This window comes from Pogoniulus pusillus, chromosome 14 (genome assembly GCF_015220805.1).
Source record: "Pogoniulus pusillus isolate bPogPus1 chromosome 14, bPogPus1.pri, whole genome shotgun sequence".
Taxonomy (NCBI): domain Eukaryota; kingdom Metazoa; phylum Chordata; class Aves; order Piciformes; family Lybiidae; genus Pogoniulus; species Pogoniulus pusillus.
In genome coordinates, this window is record NC_087277.1 from 9,785,314 (window position 1) to 9,809,857 (window position 24,544).

The 24,544-nt window shown below is 44.9% G+C and overlaps 2 protein-coding genes across 4 annotated transcripts in view; one reads left to right on the forward strand and one right to left on the reverse strand.

Annotated features, from left to right (window-relative positions):
• The window catches only part of LOC135181246 (annexin A13-like), a 261,747-nt gene that overhangs the window by 59,518 nt on the left and 177,685 nt on the right, over positions 1 to 24,544 (reverse strand). The gene's annotated exons all lie outside the window — the stretch shown is intronic.
• The window catches only part of FER1L6 (fer-1 like family member 6), an 87,777-nt gene continuing 77,461 nt past the window's right edge, over positions 14,229 to 24,544 (forward strand). Inside the window, exon 1 of the mRNA XM_064154243.1 lies at positions 14,229 to 14,370. The gene's annotated coding sequence lies outside the window, so the exon portion shown is untranslated. The remainder of the gene's footprint in view (positions 14,371 to 24,544) is intronic.

Sequence of the window (24,544 nt, forward strand, 5' to 3'; positions counted from 1 at the left end):
CTTAATCCCTAGGAGAAGGGAAAGTGTGAGAGGATTGTATATGCTTTGTCTCCTTCAACCACAATCTAAACCTGTAGTGTTTGATACTGGATATTTGAAGACACTCACTCATGTGGTGCATAATTCACTGTTTTCAACTAAAGAGATTTTGTACTAAGAACTTGGAAGAAATGAGACCAAAATTGTTATTTGTTTCTTTGAATTAATCCAGACCAAGGATTCATCTTGGCAGTGTAACTGCAGAGAGTCTGACTGATAACATTAGAGAAAAGAAATAGAGACCTAGATGATGAAGGAAACCTAATCACCTCCTCATTTGGTGTAAATATTTCTGTATTTCATCTCAAATATTCCCTCAAAGGATATGAGGAAAGGCCTTTTTTTGTTTTTGATGACCAGAAGGCTGGGGCTGGAGCCCAGGGCAGCAGCAAAGTGCTGAGGACCGAGGTGTTGGAAGAGGATAGGAAGAATGGGAATGAGGGTGGCTAAACAGTACAGAGCAAAATGCTGCTGCTGCAAACAGCAGCATGGAGGCATGTGGCTGTAGTATCTCTGACATTTTGGATGTGCTTCCAGGTTCTGTCTTACCTGCTGGTGTCCAGTAGGGGGAAATTTACTGCCTGCCTTGCCCAGCAGCACTGAATGGCTTCTGTGGCCCCAAGCTCTAGGTGTGAGTTTTGCTGCTGAGAAATGCACAGTATTACCTCAGCTGTACTGAGTTTCCCTTTGTGACTCTGTTATGTAGGTCAGGGTACAAAGTTTGGGTTTTTTTTTTGTAGTTACTGGGCAGATAACCTGATCTCCTAACCTCAGAGTTGGCTGATTTTTGATAGTTTATTTTTTCTGTCCTATTGTGTTTGGGGAAGGAAATACTAATGAATTGCCTACATCCTTTATTTCTAGATGTAATGTGCCTGTAGGAAACACCCCAGCTGAGGAAAAAAAAACACTATGGGAAACTGCTAGAGTTTTTTTTCAAGGCTTTCATAGCTTGCTCTGCTGTGTCATCTGGTTGCCTGAATGAATCAATGACAATTTCACTGGAGAACAGAGGTTTTTGTTTGTCTCACATCAATCTATTTGCCATGTTGTTTGTAAGGGATAAGGGGTCAGGATTTTTTAATTATTTTCCCATTGTAGAACTTTATTTTCCCTGGGCTGTAGTTTTTGCTTGGTTTTCTTCTATATTAGGGGAAAAAAAGCCATCTCATTTTCTATGATGCCCATTTTTTTTCTTCATCTTTTGTGTCCTGCAGGGTTTTGTGCATCAGCCTCAGCTTTTTGCCTGCATCTGGCCTGCAAATCCCACCTAATCTCTTATATTTGCCTTGTCATGCATGTGCAAAATCTAATCTTGAATCTCTGCTTCTGTGTTTTCTGTTGTTAATAATGTTCATGTGCTTTTTCTAAAGCTGAAAGCTTTCTATCATTGCAGTTACTGCATAAAATCTTATGTGGGGGCAGGGAGGCCTCTCTGCTTTCCATCACCGTATATAGGACCGTCTCCTGTAGCCAGAAGTCTGCTGCTTACACCATCTGAAAGGTGGCATTGCACCCATTTGACAGCTCTCAATAGCTGAGTTATCTCAGAAGAAGCTTCTGAGTTCAGACATGTATTCTGATTGAGTAATCTGACTTGGAAGAACACTGTTTTGTTGTTTCTTCCATCTGTAACGATGCTTCTACAAAAGCTGCAAGACAACAGAGTCCACAGTCCTGGGAAGATTTGGAAACAAAAGGAAGACTGAAGTCACTTGTAAGGAAGACAAGTTCTATGTGGCATCAGTACTAAACTTGCAGTGATTTGTAAGCTATTCTGTGGTGTGTAGTCTGTGAGGATAGGATATATATGAGCATGAGACTTAGTGACTAGAGTTTTTGCTCAGTGTTGCTGGCTGAAAGTAGTTGTTGCAACTGAAGGAAAAAATGGGAAACAGAAATTAGAAGCTAATGATGAGAAGGGGGAAGGAATAATAGTCCAGAAAAAATGCTGGGAGAAGGGAGGGAAGTGTTTGTCTGATCTGTTATATTGTGGAGCTCACATAGAATAGAGAAATGGAAATGCACTTCTTAATTGCAAGTACTCAGGGTCCATTCCTACCAACTGAGAAGGAAGTTAGCCACTGTGAGTGATGCAGTAGGAATTAACCAGGTTGAGGTTTTTAGGCACACACATGTCTTGCCATGTGGGTTTCAGAAGCTGTCCTGTCACTGTTTTGACTTCCAGCAGCAGGTAGCATTAGGGAGAAACTGGGTTTAGTGTTCTTGTGGGTTTGGTTGGTTTGTTTGTGTTTTTTAAATTAAAAATATTAAGTACATACTCTTTGTCAGAGAACACTGCCAAAGTAAGGCAGTTTTGTATAATTAACAGGCAGAGCTCTCCTTACTGAATAAAGAGGCTTCAGAAAGCAGACTGCATTAAAGTGTTACTTGCAGAATGTCATACAGCTCTCCATAAAACTATCTAAATAATAGGGCTAAGCCTCTGGCAAATACTGATATGACAAATGACACTTATCAATTCTAATGAACTTGCTGATTCCATAAACATTGTCATGTGTGATATCTCTTAGGTTAAGCATTAGCTCCAGGTGGCCAAGTTCTGACTTTTAAAGCAGAGCTAGGAAGATTCTTGAGAAGGATGGGGAACAGGACTTTGTTACTCCTTATGTGCACCTGGTTGACTTCCATGTTTGTTCACCTGCTATAAATCCCAGGAGGGCAGACCTTATCTTGGCTTTCGTGGAGGTCTGGAGTCCAGCTCTGGAAAGGTGTGTTCGAGACAAAAGCAGGAGGAATGTGGTTTTAGCCCAATGCTGTTTAGTAGCATCTTGGGTTGGTTTTTTTGTAGTCAGGATGGGGAGGTTGGAAAAGTAAACTTGAAACTTTTTTTTTTTCAGCATAGATGAAAAAATTATGTGGAGCCTCTTCTGTCCTGGACCTGATGCTCTCAGTTGCCTGGCAAGTCTGACATTTGATTCACAAGTAAATTTGGATGACTGGTGTAGCTGAGTTTTGTAGCCTTTCTTGCACTTACCAACCTGCACTGATCCTGGCTGATCTTTCTCTGTGCTGCCTCTGCATTTCTGATCTTGTGATCACTGAAGAGAGTGCTTTTCCTTGACCCTTGCTTCCAAGGCAGTCCAGTGCAATATTATTAGCTGAATTCCCATACAGCAGTCTCTAAAGTATTTGTTTCTTTGGCTAACACGGCTCATTCTGTTGGCTCGTTCTTCATTAGACCAACACTTCTTGACATCTTCCTAGAGAGCTGATTTTCACAGACATGCAGAGTGTGTCCCAAGGGGGCTGTGTAGTTGTTAGTGACAAAGCTGAACGTTTCTCCAGACTGACACACATGATATGTCAGAAGGGGGAAGGCAGTGCTGCATTTTCATCTCTTCTTTGTTTAGGATGCAAAAGAAATTGTCTCTTGTTTTCATCGGCTGATTTTTAATTCCCAAACAGTGGCACCGCTGTCGTGCCCATCCTGTGAAAGTGCCAGTAGCTGTGTGACAGGGTTTCAGTCGGAGGGAAGAGCAGGCAGAGTTTCTCCAACAGAGAGCAGTCTTGCTTTTTGAAAAGGAGAGACTAAGCGGTTGCAGAGAAGTGCTGCTGCGGCTGCTTCTCCTAGGTTAGGAGTGAGAGCAGCTATCCCGAAGCTCTTCATTTTGGCCAAAAAGTACTTCTGTTTTTCCAGACATGCCTTCTCCCTTCTTATCCTTATCCCTGGCTGAATCTGCATCTGCAGGGAGTGGATGAGCTTGTGAAGGTGCAGCTTCTGGTTTGGCTTCTTGCTTTCACTTCCTCTTCGCAAGTGTTTACAGGGCAGAAGTGGCTTCTTGCCGTTTGCCAGTGCTGTGCCTCTGGCAGTGGCCCCTTGCTGTCCACCTAGAATCTCAGGAGCATTGGTGTGGTGTGCCTGGCAGTTTGGGAGCTCCCTTTCCACCTGGCCAATGGTCTTTTCTCAGAAGTACTGTTCAGATAGCCCAGCTGCCAACTTGTGTGTGCACACATCCACGGGGTGAAGACCATCACTCCTTTTGTGCCATGGACCTCTGGAACAGCACAACCCCAGCAGGCATCCTCAAAGACAGCCAACCCCTTCGGACCACCCCACGTCAGCAAAACAAGACTGAGTTCCCTGCTGCTCACAATGGGAGCTCTGGGCAACCTGGTCCAGTGGGAGGTGTCCCTGCCCATGGCAGTGGGGTTGGAACTGGATGATCTTTGAAGTCACTTCCAACCCTGGCAATTCTGTGATTGTGTGAACAGAAATGTTCATACAGTACCTGTCTTCTAGGTGAGAGGTTTTGCAGAGGTCCTTGTGCTCAGCACCCTTTTGCTGGGATTAAGCTGCAAGAAAGAGGCTACCTTAAATTTGCTGTGTTTTATGTCTTTGTGATTTCCTCAGCAGGTTCTGCTTCCCTCAGAGGACTCATCAAGGCACCACGCAGAGGGGCTGAGATGGAAGGCTTAGCCACATGACTGAGCACCCTGACCTCTTTAATGTCAGTTTAATGATCTTAACATATAGCTCATCAGGACTAGCTGGGAATTAGGTACATCTCCAGCCTGAGGACAGCCAACAGGTGACTGCAGTGGTCTTGCACCCTGTTGTTCAGCTGCTCCTATATTACCTGACTGATAAACCACCACAGCATTGCAGAAGTGATAAACACTGCCCCTTGCAGGTCCTTCCTCATTTTGCCACCTCCAAGTTGCACTACATTATAATGTAGTTGTGCACTTCCCAGCTGTGACCATCGAGGCAGTGCAGAGGTCTGGATTCTTGAGACACAATTCATTACCTTAATCTTTCTGCACCTCTCTTGTCTTAACTGTGAGCTACAGTGAGGTGAAAGGAAAGAACCAAAGAAGATATTTAGAGAGGTTTTGTGGTGCTGAAGGTGACAGGTTTAGAGACTGGGATGCTCCCAGTCCCATGTGTACAGACCAGGAAGCGTGCTCTTGGATTTCATAGCAGCACCTTTAGCTGTTTGTGTCCAACCCTGATCTAGGTGTTAACATTTCTGTAGGTAATGAATACTGTCACCAGCAACCCAGTACATTATTGTCTCCTTCTCCAGACACATCTAAATTTCCACATAATGATAAATCCATCAGGCTGATTATAACTGTGGGGAAAGGTTAACCTTGTCTGCAAATGACTCATTTGCATTGCTGAGCCACAGGTTAGACTGAGGAAGAGCTTAGTTCTGCTCCTCTGTCTGTCATGCATGGGCTGGAGACTTCAATGCTCAGTGACCTCTCAGGCTGTATGGGGCTGCCTGTGGATCAGTGGTGTGGGGAGCAGGCTCAGGGCAGATTGCAGTTTTGGGAGAAGAAAAGAATGCTTACATCAAATGAAAATGGAGGAAGGTCTTCTGAGGCTTGAGGCATCTTGACAATATTTAGAAATCAAGCTTCTGGCTCCAAAAATTACAGAATCATGCTGTGTACCAAGAGTTGTTTTGCTGCAGGCTTGTCTTTGCCTTAAATGGGACAGAAGAGAATGATTGTGACTGCTTTGTGCCATTTTATTTATAAACAAGAAGAGGTTGGCCAGCAGTGGCTGTGCCATAAGCACCATCTACCTCCTTAGTCATCATTAAAAAAAAAACAACTCACAACTTCCCCCCCATAAGGCTACATTTTGAAGGAATTTTGACAAGGTCAGAAGGGTCTTGCAGCAGGCACTGTGATGGTGTTATGGTGCCTGCAGAACGCAATTATCAGTGTCTATAAGTGATGGAGATCTTTCACCCTCAACTCACCCCTCCCTTGGGCTACTGCCAGAGCTCTTGCAGAACTCCAGTCAGCAGAAGGGCAAATGTAGGTGAGTGGAGTGAGATGCCTCAGGATACGTTCCAGCTTTGCACTGGTGCTGTGCTAGGCTGTGCCTAAGAAGCATTGAACCCTGAGGAAGGGAATCTGCTGTAGATCTGCAGACCTGACTGACCTTACAACTTTGACTGGTCGGAAAGCTACTGGAAAGTTGTTCTATGTCCTTCATGGCAGGGACAGTCTCATCTTTGCTGTGAAGAGCTCCTACACGTTGTCACCTGCTGTTTCTGCAACCTAGGGGTCTAATGGATGGTTTTGTATGGAGTTGGTAGGAAAGTTGTGCCCTCCTAATCCCTCACCAGCCTCGCTGCTCTTCTCTGGACGTGCTGCAGGACCTTGGCGTTTTTCTTATACTGTGGCACCCAGAACTGAACACAGAACTCAAGCTGTGACCTCACCAGGACTAAGTAGAAGGGAACAATTGCTTCCCTACTCCTGCTGGATGCACTGTTGATAATACAGGCCAGGATGCCACTGGCTTTCTTGGCCACCTGGGCACACTGCTGGCTTACGTTCATCTGGCCATCCATAGAACCTGCAGACCTTCATCCACTGGGCAGCTTTCCAGCCATTCTTCCCCAAACCTGTACTCTTCCTTGGGATTGTTGTGACCAAAATCCAGAACCTGGCACTTAGTCTTGTTAAATCTCATCCCATTGGCCTCAGCCCATCAATCTTCAGTGAGCCCTTCTTCAGAAACAAAAATAACTTGAAGATCTTCTTTTGATCACATTTTGTTTACTCTGAAATGGGTAGAATTTTACTTCCACAATCTGTCATGTCATACTCTGAAAATGAGAGTAGACTTTACATCTGCATCACTGGCCATGAGGAGCAGCTGAGGGAGCTGGGGTTGCTTAGCCTGAAGAGGAGGAGGCTCAGGGAAGACCTTGTCACTGTCTACAACTACCTGAAGGGAGATTGTGACCAGGTGAGGATTGGTTTCCTCTCTCAGGCATCCAGTCACAGAATGAGGGGACACAGCCTCAAACTGTGCCAGAGGTGGTTCAGGATGAATGTTAGGAAGAACTTCACAGCAAGAGTGAATGGGCTGTCTGAGGAGGTGGTGGAGTCACCATCCCTGGAGGTGTTTAAAAAGAGACTGGCTGCAGCCCTTGGTGCCATGGTTTAGTTGTTTAGATAATGCTGGGCAATAGGTTGGACTTGATGATCTTGCAGGTCTTTTCCAACCTGATTGATTCTGTGATGCTGTGGAGATTCAGTGTCTATGTCATGTTCATCCTCTGCTGTGCTGTGTATCTCCATGATATGCCCCACGGGCTTTGCTTTTGTCAGCTCTTGCCCGGGATCAACACACAGACCAGGGAAAAATAATTCTCTATGTTCTGCTGCTCAAATTAATCTGGAGCTTTCACCCTCACTGGATTATTAAATTTGCAAACCAATCTGCAGTCCTGCACAAGGAGTAGGATGGCAAAAAGATTTGTGCCTGCACAAAGCCCTGATTTCTTTTTATCACTCACTTCAAAGAATGCAGATGGGTGCCACTTTCTGGAGGAATAGAATTAATCTTCTTCAATGCAAGGCATAAAAGAAAATTAAACAGAAAGTTGTTGAGGCTATTTTGTCTAAGAAATGAAAAAACTATGCTCAAGCTAATAGCAAATTACTCATTTGCAGAGGTACCTCATGGTTTGTGATCACCCCTGAGAAAAATCATCACAGTATTTTCCAAAAGCCCAGGCAGAAGTATCACCCCATTTTCTTCCTGATACAAACAAGCCTGTTAAAGCTGAAGAGCAGAGCTGAGACACCCTGTTTGAAAGCTGTATTTTTGGCAGATAGCTTACCTTTTGGAAAATGCAAATGAAATGGGCTTCAAAAGAAAGTATTGTTGTGTGCTGAACTGTTCATCAATTTCGTCTAAATGTATTCCAGATATTTTGTCTACAGCTACCTTTGAAAAGTAAACAAACCCAAACCATCACAATGAAGCAGGTGTTTTGTTCAATCCTAAACTATCAAAGCTATATGCCTCATCAGAAGCAGAGCAGAGCTGGTCCTCTCCTTTCAGCTGGTGACACATGTCACACAGCAGTGTGGCCACTGCGTGTTCACCAGCCTCTGAAGAAGATCAGCTGCACATGGGGAGAGTCCTGATGGATCTAGAGGTGCAAACATGCTCCTGCATGGATCTGTAGAAGCTGCTGCATTTTAAGGGAAGACAAAATGCAGTTTTACAGGGCAAAATTCCTATTTCCTAAATCCTGTTGGTTCAAACCCCACCAAGAAGAAGCATCATACAGTTGGCTGTCTGTGCTTTGTTCCTGATGTATACTTGAGTCACAGTAAACAAACACGAGTGATGATTAACTTAATGATGCAGTCATTGCTGTATGGGACAGATCCATCTGCACAAGGGCTAGCTGCATTTGTGCCAACCTGTATCTATAGGGGGCCTTGCATGCCCGAGTAAATCAGGCAACTGCCTGGCAGGATTCAACACTGAATTTATTTGAAGGTCATAGATCCACTGGAGCTTTTAGAAGTACAAGAGAATAAATAGAATGGTTTTCAACCAGATATGTCATATCTGCTCTGCCAAGAAGATTGCTAACACTTTTTTTTTTGCTGGTTTGGAGATAAAGAGGCTGCAATCACTCTGGAAAGACAGACCTGGGCAGGCAATGGTTCAAGGTGTTCTCAAGCCACAGATTTGCTTTGTTGAAAGAGCCTGCAGTTAATTCTGGAGAATTTTGCTGGTGAGGATGCCCTTAAGAACCAGCACAAGAGAGAATAAAGTGTGATGGGAAAGCTCCAAGTTCCAACTTGGGAACCACCACTGGAAAAAATAAAGATGAATTCAAGTTTCTTACAGGCAAATGGGGTTTGGAAGTAGCTGACCTAAAACTAAAATAAAAAACGTGAGAAGATACTGACATAAAGCCTCAAAATCTTCCACAGTGCATTTGCTCTGTATTCAGCACCTACCTGTTCGTGTGCTCTGCTGTAGTACAGCCTTTCTGTGCTGCACCATGGCCAGGTGCTGTTGTGCTGTGGTGGAGGGACAGGGCTGGCAGAAGTCTAAGAGCTTTTGATTTTCTGTTTTGCTCTATTTGGAGAATGTGTTTGTCTGCCAGCTCCCACAGTCAGCCTGGGCTCAGCCCAGCCGAGGGCAGTGAGCCTGCTGCTGCTGCAGGCTGCGGTGCATGTGCTGGCTCAGGGACTCCCTGCCTGCCTCCCCTATTAACATGCTGTTATTTATGTAAAAGAGAAAAACAGAGAATACTAAACAATAGAAAAGAGACTTAAAGAGACTTATCTTTCCCTTCTCTTTTCATCCTCCCCTGCTACAGGATCACAGGATATTAGGGGTTGGAAGGGATCCGAGGAGATCATCCATCCCCCTGCCAGAGCAGGACCACACAATCTAGCACAGATCACAGAGGAACACATCCAGACAGGCCTTGAAAGTCTCCAGAGAAGGAGACTCCATTTATAGCAGGAGACTACATTCACAGTGTCACATTTAGTTTATCCAGGCAGGCTGCAGAAGGCTCTCCTGGTTGAGTTCCTGCTGGACAATAGTGTGGGCTGGCATTTCCCACCGTTTTATAGCAGCTGTTGGGTGTTAATGCTGCTTCATGGCAAGTTCCAATTGCTGTTTGGGCAGTTCAGGAGAAATGCTTAGAGTGTTAGGAAAATTGTTGTCTTTCCAGATTGGTAACTGGCTTAATCCATCCTCTGACAAGTGGATATTTGGCTCCTCAATGTATGTATTATACTCCAAGATATGGCATTGTATGCAGTGTGTGGCCACAGCTCTATGTTTCTGATGCTGTAGCTGTGGTGAAAACAGGTTCTTAAGAAATAGGACAGGGACTTTGCTGCTGTAGCTTTTTTCTGAGGGAGAGGGGAAGGGAGAGAGCAGGCAGGCTTCAGGCTCTGTTTCCAAGTGGTTCTTTACTCAAAAAAAGAAAGCAATTAAGTCATGAAGGATTTTGGTTATCTTTGCAAAAAAAAAAAACCCATCAAGGTTTCTTCCCTCCAGTTCTATTCCATGTTTGTGTGAAAACATAATGACAGTTAAATGAGCACTGCTACATCTTTCATGAAGCACATTAGCTGTAGAGAAGGCTTAAGAAGACTTAAAATGAAGTCTAGCATTTTCCCTGCAGGCTTTCTTGCAGAGTGTGCTAGTTTGAAGCTAGCTAGAATGTTTTGGTGAGAACTAGATTACAGGCTCTGAAAGGAAAACAAAGCTGATGTCTACTTCACTCATAGGCTTGCTGAGAGGTATAAGAACAAGAACCCAAACATAGATAAAGGAGTTGTTCTTCTGCTTGGGAGCTCTGAGCCGCACTTCTCTCTAGCCTCTCTGCCCTCTCTCTGATTAATCCACTTTGCTTCCTAACCCCCTGGCTTCCTTGGGACTGGGGTAAGGTTTAGAGGGGTAGGGGGAAGGTGAAGGGGTGGTTGAGAGCCCCTCCTAGGGACCTCAGGTTTCTGGGAGAGCTGTTGTGTTTCTGTATTACCTTTTACCTTGTGTATTTCTGTATTACCTTTTACCTTGTATATTTCTGTCTATAACTGTATATACTGTAAACATCTGCTTGTATATTGTGCTAAGCTGTACATATAAGCTTCATTCAAATTTCCAGAGCCAGCTGAGTCTAGTCTGGGTGATTTCCAAAGTGTGTGGGGGAGGGAAACACCCAAACCACCACACAGAGACTCCTACAAATGACAAGGTCTGCACATCTGTGACTGCCACACGAGGTTGCTCATTTTTGCACACAGCAAACAAAACCCCCAACCAAATGTACACAATAAAACATGCAAGTCTGTGTTACCTTGCAAAACCTCTTGTGTCAAAATCATGATAAACCTGGTAAGGGAAATGCTTGTGAAAAATTTCTAGCATTAATCCTGTCAGAATAATAGCCTTTTGCCCTGCCCATCAGGAAAAACACTTTCCAGCTTTCTACTTTGATCTGAGAAGTGACATTTGTCCACAGCTTTCTTTGACTGAAGTGAGCTAGTACTGACTGAGTGATTTGCAAGAACTAAGGACAGCTGAACACCATCTGGGATGCCTAAATGAGGGCCAAGGTATCAGATGTTCAGAAGTGTCAGTGTGAAGATGTCTGCCATGGCCAAAAGTTAGCTTAATCGTTTGGAAAGCTTTCTTGGTTACAAAATAGATCCTGAACCCACTGAACCAAATTTGCCAGTTCAAAGGCAGTGTTGGTGTTTTCTAGTCCAAGCCAGCTGCACAGCCAGTGTATGGAGCAGAGAGAGACCTGTTGATAGCAGCAGCCTTTGCTCCCTATAAAATCAAAAGAGAGAGAGAGAGCAGCACCTCGTATTAGTAAGTGGAACCACACCTGAGAAGTCTTTATCAACTGTATTGGGAGCTATTTTAGAGGCTCTGAATCAGTGTTTGTGGGACTGGGTATTGTAGGGACTGTAGTATCTATGCTGGGAGCTGAAGAGGCTATCTGCATCTGGCCCTCTGCTGTATTTTGGTTTCTGGAGCTGGCCTGCAATGACAGGGCATCGGGAACAGAGTCTGCTGCCTGTTACTACTGTGATCTCTTGTTTGAGACCTGCACACAGCTTTGGAGCAGGGCTGCAGGAAGATGTCACCATTCTGGTCTCGTTCTGACTTTAGACATCAAGGAAGAAAATGAAATAAGGTGATGATACGGAAACTACTTCACAAATTATACAACAGGTATTGTGAAGGTGAAACAGTGCAGACAAAATACATGGAGCACTTCCAAATCCATTAGCAGCAAATGTGCTCAGAAACCCTGTGTCTGTTATGGAAAGTTGTGGGCAGGTGTCCATAAGCTGATAAAAATGCATACTCCAGATGTTCAAGAAGCTGAAGCTGAAACAGTAGCAGGGGAGCTGTGAAAGGCGTTGACACTATGTATTCTCCCCAACTATAGGCGAAGAGAAGGCTAGGGAAATCAGAGTTAATGCCAGCCTAACTTACAAAGAGAAGTGCTTGTTTCACAAGTGAAGTGCCCATAGAATGAATTGCCTGTTTAATACAGAAAATTAGGAAAATCACTGGATGTAATCAGGGACTCAGTCTTACACCAAAATCAGAAGCATTTTAAAGGTGCAGCTGTCTTTGTCTTATCAAGCCTATCCTGCAGAATAAATGCTGAACAAATGAAGAAGCCTGTGTTGTAATGGATGAATCATAGAAGAGACCTCCAACATCATCCAGGCCAACCTAGCACACAGCCCTGTGCAGTCACCTAGACCATGGCACTGAGTGACTCATCCAGGCTTTTCTTGAACACTTCCAGGGATGGCTACTCCACCAGCACCCTGGGCAGCCCATTCCAATGCCAATCACTCTCTCTGGGAAGAGCTTCCTCCTAACATCCAGCCTGGACCTCTCCTGGCAAAACTTCAGACTGTGTCCTCTTGTTCTACTGCTGGTTGCCTGGGAGAAGAGAATGACTGGCTACAGCCTCCCTTCAGGCAGTTGTAGACAGCAATGAGGTCCTCCTTGAGCCTCCTCTTCTCCAGGCAGCACACCCCCAGCTCCCTCAGCCTCTCCTCATAGGGCAGGCATGTAAAAGGTTATAGAGATAGTTTTATTGCAGTGTTAACTTTAAAGTAACTTGTATGTAGAAAGTTAGGTTCAGAGACAGCAGAGGAGGACAATGAGTTTTGGAAAGCAGAATGAGAGGTTACTGTGAGCAATGCTGTGTGAGGTTTTAAAGCACAAAGCACTGCCTCATGCATATGACCAAGCAGCTGAGGCTTGGAAGCTTGCCTAGAGGTGGGGTTTGTGTTACAGACACTGCTGAGAAAAGTCTATAGAAACCTGTTTCTGTTGAAGTGAAAAAAGTACACATATGTGCTAGTTTGAAGGTAACTGGGATATTTTAGCAAGAGGAATTAGATTACAGGCTGTGAAAAGGAAGCAATGGTGATGCCTACTTCACTCATAGGCTTGCTGAGATGTATAAAAACAAGAACACAAACACAGGTAACACAGTTGCTGTGTGTCTCTGGCTGCCTGCACTTTTCTCTCTCACCTGCTGTCTGTGTAACTAATCCTTCTGCTTCCTAACACCCCTGTCCAACCCTCCAAACTCACCTTGAACATATGGCAGAGTCTGGGATAAGGTTGAAGGGTGGAGAGGAGGTGGAAGGTTGGTTGGGAGCCCCTCCTGGGCACTCTGGTTTCTGGGAAGGCTGTTGTGTTTCTGTATTGCTTTTAGCTTGGATGTTACTGTATATAGCTGTATATGCTGTAAATACCTGCTTGTATATTGTGCTAAGCTGTAAATATAAAGCTTCATTCTTCAATTTCCAGCTTGGCTGAGTCTAGTCTGGGTGATTTCATAAGAAGGGGGAGGGAGGGGGACAGGTAACACCCAAACCATCACAGCATATGACATTTGAGTATAAAAATGTCACTCACAAGATTTCAGATTCAATTTAAATCAGTAAACTTGTTGTGGATTAAATAAACCAATGGAGCATATCTATAAGGGACATCAAGAAGTACAGTTGGTGAAAAAACATGAAAACTCAATTCTTTCACTTTTCTAATGCAACACAGCAGAGGAAGAAAACAAACTGACTCTGTCATGCTTTTAACTGTAGTTTTCTCAACACAGCTGCTTGAGTACTTTGCACAGAATTTCATCATAAAGGCAAGAACTGAGATGCAGAGGGGGAGGAGAAATTTATTTGATTCACATGGGAGAAATCTGGCTACCTAAATATGTAGGAAAGTAAGAGTGAGAAAGAGATGCATGTGAAGCAGAGACATCTCTTCATGACACCTTCAGACCATAGGGAAGTGCTCACATAACAGCAGTGAGGGACCCCACTACAACCCTTTTTAGACCACTCTTGGTTTTGTTAAGCAAAAACTAGGTGTTGGGCGTGGTTGAAGCTTTACCTGTGGCATAGTGGGATAAGGTACCAGTGCTCACACTGCAGGGCAGATTGCTGTGGTGCACATCCATGCAATGCCCTTTCTACTCAATATCAAAGTAAGCATTGCAGAGATCCTGGGTGGTGTCAGACACCACACTGTGAGGAGGCTGCATTTGTAGCAAGAGTATGGTGGTCTGATGTTTGGAGCTTGATGGAGATAAATAAAGAGGAGCTGCTTTCATAGTTATTAGGTATGTCTTCTGGTTGTGCCAGTAAGTGGAATCTTACAACCACAAGACTGGGATGGACTGTTAGGTCTTTTACTGCACCCTCTTCCCTGGGCCATGGCTGTAAATACCAAACTCAAACCTGCTGTGAGAGTTCAGAGGATTCCTCTGGTAAATACCCTCACCTGCAAGAGCTCTCTAGAAGTGCTTTAGGTCAGCCAAGCTCTCAAAACGCTTCTTTACCTCCACCAGCCACCTGTGAGCAATTAGTCTGCAGGCATTTGGAATTAGGAGAGATGCATCTCACCTTTGTCATACACCTTCAGTGGATCGTGACCTAGCAAACTGTGTGACTTGCAACACAACTCCTTTCTCAAAGAGGAGAGAAAACAGCAGAAGAAAAATAGGAAATGTGGTAAGTTAAGTTCTTCCTTTTATGCTAGTTACTCTTTGTGTGACTGTCCTAATTTTGTACCTTTTTTTGGTTAGATTTCTGGGTAAGAGGATGAATGGACTGTTTTAAGATAAAGAGAAGCTGCTGAGATAGGTCAAGGAAAATGAAAGAGAGCCTTTGTGTCTGCAAAAATGACAATGTTCTGGAAGCTAATTCTGTGTGTGATATCAGCAGGGTTATAAATATTCCTGCTGTAAAGAAAATCAGGTAGTAGCTAGGTTTGAGAGAGGGAATATACCAATGCTGTAGGACTGAACAGTCTGAAGACTTCAGAGGTAACAGATAGTTGTTATGTTTGTTTTGTGATGCTTAAGCACAGAAAGTCAGGGGACAGGGGAGGCCAAGTAAGGCATTTAAGGCTGTCATGTCAGTGAGTCAGAAATGTGGCCAAAGTAGAATGATGTCTGCATGTTGAACACCCACTGCAGTCACTGGGAGCAAGTTTGCACAGCAGTTCTGCATGCTGCAGCCCATAGAATTCACAGTGCTAAAGCAGCTCTCCTTGGCTCTGTCATAATTTATGCTGGAATGTGGGACTCAGTTTCCTGAGATGGATGAGAGGGCTTCCTGCTGCTGAGATGGGTAGAGTGTCACAGTGTACACAGGTACATCACCTGCTCTCATACAGCTGCCTGTGAATGAAGTAACCAAGTGTCCTGGTGGTCACTGGATCATATGGGTCTTGAGACAGATGCTGCTGTGGATGATGCCACAGCATGGGCCATAAAGGAGACTGGGATTGTGGTGGTCTACGTCACCATGGTCATCTTCCACACCATCTGCAACTCTCATCCTTCAGTTGTGTGATAGATGTCTGCTTCTCTCTTGGCTGTGTCTTCTGCTGTGGTCAGGCTGTGTTGGTGCTACTGAAGGGGTGTGGCTCTTCCTAAAACCCTTGTGCTGGTGGAAGATGAAGGTTTCCCCCTTCAGAAAGTTGGTAAGGGAGCAGGGAGGGTTCAGAGAGAACAGCTTTGGTAATCCAAAGGATAGGAAAGAGCTGAGAACTAGAATTTTGTGGCTTTTTGAAGATAAAAGGAGATGAGGGAGGGCATGGTAGAAGTCTCCAAAACCCAGAGTGGCCTGGGATGGGGGATGGACACCATAGTTGCCTCTTCTAATGCAAGAACTTCAGGTTAACCAATTGCATTAAAATGGGTTTGGTTTATGTAAGGTTTAGTGTCGTGTTTGGGGAAGATGTAGATGTGAAGCAGCTGGCACTGGGTAGCTGTCGTTGCTAGAGGTGTTGGGATCAAGTACTTTGCTCTTCCTTCTCTACCTTTCCAATTCACTTGCTGCAGACTAGGAAAATCCAGCAGTTTGTGGGCTTGGGTCCCTTAGCAGAGTTCTCAGGAGTGTGCCCTGCCATCATTTCCCAGCAGATGTTCCTCTGTCTATGACACTATCTCTACTAATTTAGAGAAAAGAAACAGGGCTGCTCCTTACCTCCCTTTCCCCTTGAACCTCTGGGAAACTTCATTGTGAACAGGCTGTAGCACAGAATTTTGCTGGAGGTGATGGCCCAGGTTTACACTTTGCCTGGGCTGATGCAGGGCAGAAGTGGGCAGCAGCCTCCCTAGCATGCTCCACACCGGCCTCAGCGAGGCAGAGTATGATGTTATCTGTGTGCCTTGTGGGGTTCCTGCTCAGAATGCCGGGAGAAAGAGGCCAGCAAACTTTTCTGGCGAGTTGTAGTTAATTTACATGAGAATTCTCCCATTTCAGTGCCTGGAAAATATTTTTGTAGTAGCTCTGCATGCTATCTATTCCAATCCTTTTACATCAGTAGCTGTCTTTTCAGGACTGAATTTATTCATGAAAACCCAGCAACTTTCTCTGCAAAGTCTGAACTGATAGAGAAGCCCAAGATGATCATCTATTTATTGTCAATTTAAAAAACCTTTGCTTTAAAAACCTTCTGTATCTGAGATCCTTTCCCTCTGTGCTCTCAATGGAGTAGCTTTACCCTGCGTTTGTTTTAGTATAGCAACATAATCTAGTCCTGTGCTAATTAGTGACATCTGAATTGCTTCATGTCTTCAGCTCTCCAGTTATGTATCATATGCAGGCTGCTTCTGCAGTGGGAAACTAAGCGTTTCCTTCTCATCTCCACCATCCCACTAAGGAATTTAGAGCCCTCATTTGTACTACCCACTTGCTTTTTCCTTTTTTTTGTAGCTGTAACTTGTCTAGGAGCTACTCTATGCCCTTGGCCACCTCAGTCACTTTCCTCTGTCTCCTGCCAGTTTCTACTGTCCTCTTTTGGTAGAACTGCACAGAATGCCAAAACTAAGGGTGTAGAGTGGCTGATACTGTTTTTTTTTCCCCCCACAAAACAAGTGGTGGACACTCTACCTACAATAGAGACTCTCAGACATGATCTCTGGATAAACACAATGTCCTTGTAATGAAATCCCCAGGTGAATTCTCACAATAAACCACTTTGTCTTCCTTTCTTTCTGAAGTTTTGGAGAATCTCTACCCGCTTTCCTTCTGCCTCATTAACTGTTTTCCTCATTGCCTGTTTCCCCCTTTCTCTCCAGCAATGTGCTTTAGCTGGACCATACTTCTTGGTGTTTCCATGCACTACATTATGTTGCTCAGACTCTTCCTTGCAGGCACAATAGTGTTGTTCAAACTAATAATGGTAACCATAAAATGAAAGCTAACCACACCTTTTGGTTACTCTCATGTAAACTCTCTAATCAACTTGTCTGCTCTGGGATTGAGGAAACATTTGTGTGTAAACACTTCTGAGTCACAACGGTTTCTAGAAGCCACCTGTCTGAGGAAGAGGGAAGTGTCCAGGCCTGTATAATCCCTTGGTCAAGGAGCTGTCTCTCATCAGCATTGCATTGCTGGATCTGGGTCCACACAGACCTGCTTTTGCCCTCTTTTTTTTTCCCCTCCCCTTATTGAAACATTACAGAAACTCACTCATCAGGTAGCTGCTCTGGGAAAAAATGTTCATCTGTTGTTCTTGATTTATTAGTGCCAATGAATAGCAAATCCCACTCTTGGAGGACAGCAGAAGCCCCACTAGAGTCAGTCATTATCTCTCTGCCAAGTCCATTTGTGCTCCAAAAGCACCCTGCTGTTTGTATGAGCATGCATTAACCCCAAGGTATCAGCAGACTGCAAGCCTGGTGTTGCCATGCTTCTCTCCCTTTCCTCCCTGCAGACAGCAGACCATCACCACAGCCACTGCTTTTCAGCTCACAGTTAGTAATTTGCAGCCTCCTCTGACCTCCTCCAGGGCACTAGAAGTGTCCTTCATTTCACTTGCACTTATTTCCTTCCAAACTTAGCAAACCAAATCAAGTTACTGACACAGGAATTCCGAGCCCATGTCTCTCTACGCAGAGGTCAACACAGATGGATTTGCTCAATTTAAATGTTAGCTCAGATTAACTCCCCTGGCACCCCAGTGCAGCAGAGCCACCAGTGGTCTCCCACAGAGCCAAGACCCTGGGAATTAGAGAAATAAAAACACCTAGGGTGAGATTAATGTCACAGTCTCATGAAGTCACTTTCTAGCTCCTGCAGAGCAGTGAGACACAGCTCCTCTGGAGAGGTACATCAAGAAGTATCTTGGAGCACTGTACTGAGGGCAGCTGGACCCTGATGGGTATCTGGGTAGTGTGGGTCTCATGCAGCTGAGATGATACTCCCTCCTTAAGATAGGTCAGCATCCTAAATGTGAGGAAGCTACATTAATCCTTTAATTTAATGACAGCCATAATACCCACTGGGCTAAGTGCACTCCAGAAAAATGCCCCAGAAGATTATGAAGTGAAAAAGCTCAGCACTGTGAAAGTCAAACTCACCTGATCATGGGGACTGGACTGATTCAGCTTCATGTAGAATATCATGGAATGATTTCTTTAAAACTGAGTTTCCAGCTTTTGCTTTGAGTCAGTTTTCAGAACTCAGCCCTGCAGAATTATGTACCAAAATCTAGTAGGTCACACTCAGTTCTCCTAATCTGCTACATCACAAGCAGAGCTGGAACTGTGTAAATACAGGCATCTAGTGCCATTGGAGATGCCAGAGAGCTCAGGCACCCACACAGGTTGACAGGTATAGCACAGGATCCATAGAACACCTATAGGTTTTTGGAGCAGGGAAGAGAGACCAAGAGGGATGCTTTGAAGCTCCACAGATGGCACTGATTGCCTCTTTGCCTTTGCACCCTTATTTCTGAACCTGGGTCCTCTCCTGTCTCAAGTTGTTGTCCTGATGAGCACCTATGAGGGTTTATGCAGAGCCCTTCCTCAGAAAGCTGCTAGAAGTGCATTGTCAAGATAAGCATATCCTTGGTTGAAGGAAGGGAGAAACAGCTCTCCTTGTACTTCCAGAGGCCATGCAGGCAACCTGTGCACATAGAAAAAGTACCTGTGTTTTGATGCAAGCAGACCTGATGGCTCCATCTTCCCTCCTGTCCTTCTTCCTCTTCCCTGCTGTCTGATGGGTCTCTCTCCATTCCTCCTGCAAGACAGGTTTGAATTGTCCATCCTGGTGGACAATTTCTGGTGGGTTAGTGAGTTAAACACGGTCAGAGCAGCGTTGTTACAGTTGGCATAATGTAAGAGTCAGGAACATTGAGTGCACCCGCAGCAAGCTTGCAGATGACTCCAAGCTGAGTGGCACAGTTGACTTGCTAGAGGGCAGGGATGCCATCCAGAGGGACATGGACAGGATGGAGAGGTGAGCCCAGGCCAACCTCATGACATTCAACAAGGCCAAGTGTAAGGTCCTGCACCTGGGTTGGGGCAACCCCAAGCACAGATAAAGGCTGGGTGGCAAATGGCTGAGAGCAGCCCCGAGGAGAAGGACCTGGGGTCTGGGTTGATGCAAAGCTCAACGTGAGCCTGCGGTGTGAGTGCAGCCCAGACAGCAGCTGTGTGCTGGGCTGCAGCAAGAGCAGTGTGGGCAGCAGGGCAAGGGAGGGGACTCTCCCCTTGGCTCTCGTCAGACCCCACCTGGAGTACTGTGTGCAGTTCTGGAGCCCCAACACAAGAGGGGCGTGGAACTGATGGAGTGAGTCCAGAGGAGGCCACAAAGATGCTCAGAGGCCTGGAGCAGCTCTGCTATGAGGACAGGTTACGAGAGTTGGGGCTCTTTGGCCTGGAGAAGAGAAGGATTCGAGGAGACCTTCCGGTATCTGAAGGGGCCTACAGGAAGGCTCGGGTGGGACTGTTTACAGGTCTTGTTACAACAGGACAAGGGGGAATGGGTTTGAACTTGAAGAGGGGAGATTTAAACTAGATGTGAGGAAGAAGTTCTACCCAGTGGGGGTGGTGAGACACTGGCACAGGTTGCCCAGGGAGGTTGTGGTTGCTCCTTCCCTGGGGGTGTTCAGGGCCGGACTGGAGGAGGCCTTGAGTGACCTGTTCTAGCGGGAGGTGTCCCTGCCTATGGTGGGGGGTTGGAACTCGATGATCTTTGAGGTCCCTTCCAACCTAAACCATTCTGTGATTCTATGAAGATGGCTGAGAGCAGTAGAGAGGACTGTTAGAGGGGGTTGATGTCCCCATCCCTTCCCAGCAGCAGTGAGCTGTTAAAATTGATTCAGATTGCTGCATGAAACTCCACCAGTGAGAAATACCTAAACCAGGTGGTATGAGTGTGCCCCTGTGAGTTCTCCCTAGCACCTAGAACACCTGTGCTGACCAGACAAGTGCTAAAACAGCAATAAGCTCTGACAAAAGATTCAAATAAAAATACCCTAATGTCAATGGCTTTTATTGTAGCCCTCTGACATGACTTGTTTGTACCATAGGTGGACAAGCAGGATTTGTTTGGAAAGACCTGAATTAACCTTCATAATGTAAGGCATTGCTGGGGTTGTTTAGCCTGGAGAAGAGGAGGCTCAGGGGTGACCTCATTGCTGTCTACAACTACCTGAAGGGAGGCTGTAGCCAGGTGGGGGTTGGTCTCTTCTCCCAGGCAAGCAGCAACAGAACAAGGGGACACAGTCTCAAGTTGTGCCGGGGGAAGCATAGGCTGGATGTTAGGAGGAAGTTCTTCCCAGAGAGAGTGATTGGCATTGGAATGGGCTGCCCAGGGAGGTGGTGGAGTCACCGTCCCTGGAGATGTTGAAGAAAACACTGGATGAGGCACTTAGTGCCATGGTCTAGTTGACTGGCTAGGGCTGGGTGCTAGGTTGGACTGGATGATCTTGGAGGTCTCTTCCAACCTGACTGATTATATGATTCTATGATTCCTCTTGCAAAGAGATTGGGCTTTTCTTCCTCAACACAACCCTGGCAACACCTGAACGTGAGTTGCAAAGCTACTGAACTGATGAGCACAAGGACTGCACATGCAGTGTACTGCTCAGCCAGCCAAGTCCCTGTGCTAGTTGCATTAATTGCAGCAGTTTGTTTATTTTCTCGTGTGAATGCCTTTTTTGATACACGAAGCATGTTTACTTCTGCAGAATTGTGGAGCTCAGGAGAGCATGTATGTGGTTTTGATATGAGAGATGAAATTATCAGCTAGTTAACACTCTCTATATTTGGTCAGCAGGTTAATGTTTGGTTAGTTTAGTTAGGTTAAGCAAGATACTGCCTCAAATATGCCTGTGCTTTGTCCCAGAGTTTACATTTGTAGCACTTCAGGGACAAAGGAGATGCATTTGCTGTATTGCTGTGACACTGTAGAACATAATTTGCTGTATGAATAATTTGGACATGTTATATACTATGCTTGCAAATGCCCCAAGGAAATAAGGAACCAGATTTGTTCCCATATTTTAGCTGCATAAGCTGTAGTTCAGAGAAGATATACGATGTGCAGCAGTCACAGTAACATCAATATCACTGCAGGGAGCAAATTTCATCCTCAACCCATGCTGTAAATCCTGATATATCTGAACACACCATTACCAGTATCAGAATATAGGATCATAGAAGAAGATCACAGGAGAACTGAGTTTGGAAGGGCTCTTGAGTGGTCTCTAGTCCAGCCTCAATGGAGGGTGAGCCAGTGGTGCAAACCAGATTGCTCAGGGCTTGGTCCAACTGAAAACCAGCAAGAATCCTAGAATCAGTCAGGCCATTATAGAAGTTTCTAGCTGCTACAGCCATCCTATCTGTGTCTGTGCCCTCTCTCAGGTGCTGTCTCAGGTAGCCCAGAGAAATGTCTATTCTATTTAAGTATTACAGCTTAGAATCACAGAATCAGTCAAGGGTGGAAGGGACCACAAGGATCGTCTAGTTCCAACCACCCTGCCATGGGCAGGGACTCCCTACCCTAGGTCAGGGACTCCCTACCCTAGGTCAGGCTGGCCACAGCCTCATCCAGCCTGGCTTTAAACACCTCCAGGGATGGGGCCTTCCTGGCTCTCACCGCTCTGATGGTGAAGAACTTCCTCCTCACATCCACTCTGAATCTACCCACCTCCAGCTTTGCTGGAGAACAGAGACTGTACAACCCTTGGAGAAGCTTATTCTAGTGCTGGATTGTCCTCATGGTGAGAACATTTTTTGTATATCTGAGACACATAAGGACCAACATCTCTGAGCCCTGTAGGAATCAAAACTCCTGAGCTGCATCTTGTACTTATCCACTCCACCGATACTTTATATATTGGCAAAACTCCCATTGGATTCACCAGGATATTTGTATGCTGCAGAGGACACTCCAGACTGGGAAGTCTGGAGAGGATCTGTGCTTATGGAGGAGGAGTAGAAATTGTACTGGTGCAGCCAATACCTGAACTGCATGAAGCCCCATGAAAGGAAGTGCACAATCTGTATTTTGGCCTTGCAGAACCCCAGAACATCAGTCTGTTGTGTTTCTGGAGCTGTGCTTTATGAGCCAAAATGCCACCTGAATCATAAGCTGGTTCCACTCCACCTGACCACATCAGGATGACCCATTCATGGCAGCAGGAGGAAAAATAAGGTCTCTGCAAAGAAGCATTATGAGCCAAAACCACAGAGTTTTGTGAGGCTTCACTAAGCAGCTAGCAATGCTTGCACACTTCAGTGCTTTGGGAAGCCTTATCTAGAATAAGAGTCATGGGTATAATGAAGTGTTTAAACAGCCTCACCCTACTGTGGCAGATATCTCTGTGGATTAGTCATAAGCACAGGCAGAATCCTTGTGGCAGCCAAGGGTGGAAGAGAGGTGCTGGATGAGTAGCTGAAGGCTGGCTTGACACTGGACACCAGCAAAGTATAGGAGATGGAAGGCAAAAAGCCAAGGTAATGTCTCTTCTGTTTTTCCTCTTATTTTTTTTTTAATGTAAGACATTCTGCAGTGAGAAAAGCAGGATCTGGAAATACATGAAGACTTAGAATGTTGGGTTTTTAATGCTTTGAAAGCCTTTAAGGGAAGATCATTAACTGTACTGAACTGCAAATGGAAGGATACTGTCTCTGGCCAGCATATTTTCTTGTGTCTTTAGGGTCTTTTTTTCCTGTCTGCTGTTGCTTAGAAGTTTAGTGTCCTCAGGATTACCCTAATTTATACCTGGTGTACATCAACACAGCAGTGCAAGAGAAGATAATTCATTCAGGGCACCCTGGTCCAGGGTTTTTGGGACTCAAATGTATGAGAGCAATTTCTGTGTCTGCTTGAGTTGGTCTGACATAGCTGGTATCCCTCCCTGTAGTTTTGTGTGCCTTAAGTATGGTGGAACAGTATGCCATGCTTCATAGAGAGATGCACTTAGGCTGCACTTGACCTAGTGAGACCTTCTTTTGACTTCAATAGGACGCACCTAAGGGCAAACTTAAACACTGAAATCTGTCAATGCTCAGGCAGAGCAGCTAGAAACAATCCTATTTTTCTGCAGTCAATCCAGTTTGTGAGCTGAGGATTAGGTCTAATTTGCGAAGTGCTTGCTTTCTGTAAGGAAAGGAGACTGGCTTTTTGATGAAAGAGAGCAGAGGAACGTTTGGGTGCTTGTGTGTATGAGTGTACCCAGATGTAGCTGCATATATCCATGCTTATTTGTATATTTCTGTTTACTGTAAGGCTATTTAAGCAGGATATCCTGCCTACGGTGTATTTGCTTGTTTCTACCTTCTGTGATTCTTTTGCAGTAGAGCTGAATGTTGCACCTGCAAAGAAATTCTGCCCTGGCTGTAGTAGACCAAACTCAGAACTTTTAATGAATCTTGTAGTGTTTCTACAGACTCAGAGATGTGGAAGTTAAGACCAAAGCTTTGCCAAGATGCTTAGAGGATTTGTGTGAGAATTTGCCATAGATTAGCATATACAAATAGCAATGAAATGGTAGTGATTCAAGAAATTCAATCTAGTGGCAAGTTTTAATTTGTGCCTGCCTCAAATTCTGTGTGTTTTGTTTTAATAGTTTGCTTCCTTCATTGAAACAGTCTAAGAAAATGGACCTGAGAACTAATCCAGCATTAGATAAAGTGTTCCATTCCTTCTGCTGAAAAGGATTTGTTCTGCTGAGGGAGCTGCACAGTTTTGGAGTCTGAGACATTTAGTGTTCTATGGACCCGATTGAGCAGACAATAGATGTTTCCACCAGATTGGTCTGTGCACCAGAGATTGGCCAGGCTCAGGGGTTTCAAAATTGCCTCCAGCCAGTTTCTTAGCTTTGATAATTGGCAATGGTTTGATTTTCGTGGATTAGATACCAAAGCACTTGGGAATTTGAATTGTTCACAGGGAAACATGAAATAGCACAGTGACAGGAATCCAGTCTAAAAGCCATGGAATCCAGTCTAAAAGCCATGGAAACTAATTTCTTGTGGGTGCTTTGCTTAGATTACTCTTTCTGCCATCAGTAGTTGCTTTTAGGGTGCTGAAGTATTCAGTATTTCACTCTGTGCATGGTTTCATTTTCTTACATGCTGCGATGGTAACTTCAGGAAAGAACCTGTAAAGAAATTAGAGCTGACATTCTACTTAGTGATTCTGATTTTATCTCGAATGAAGCTCTAGAATACCTCTAGGGCCATAAGTAATTGCTTCAGAATTCACATTAGCATATCTGACAGCAGGATTTAAAGCACTAAACCAAAATGATGTGACTTCAGCTATTTCTTAAAGTATAAATGATGAATTTAAAAAAGAGCCCAAAACAATACAACAAAGCAAAATTATTACAAGTGAGACCCCCCCCCAAAAATCATTTTACAACTGAAATCAGAGC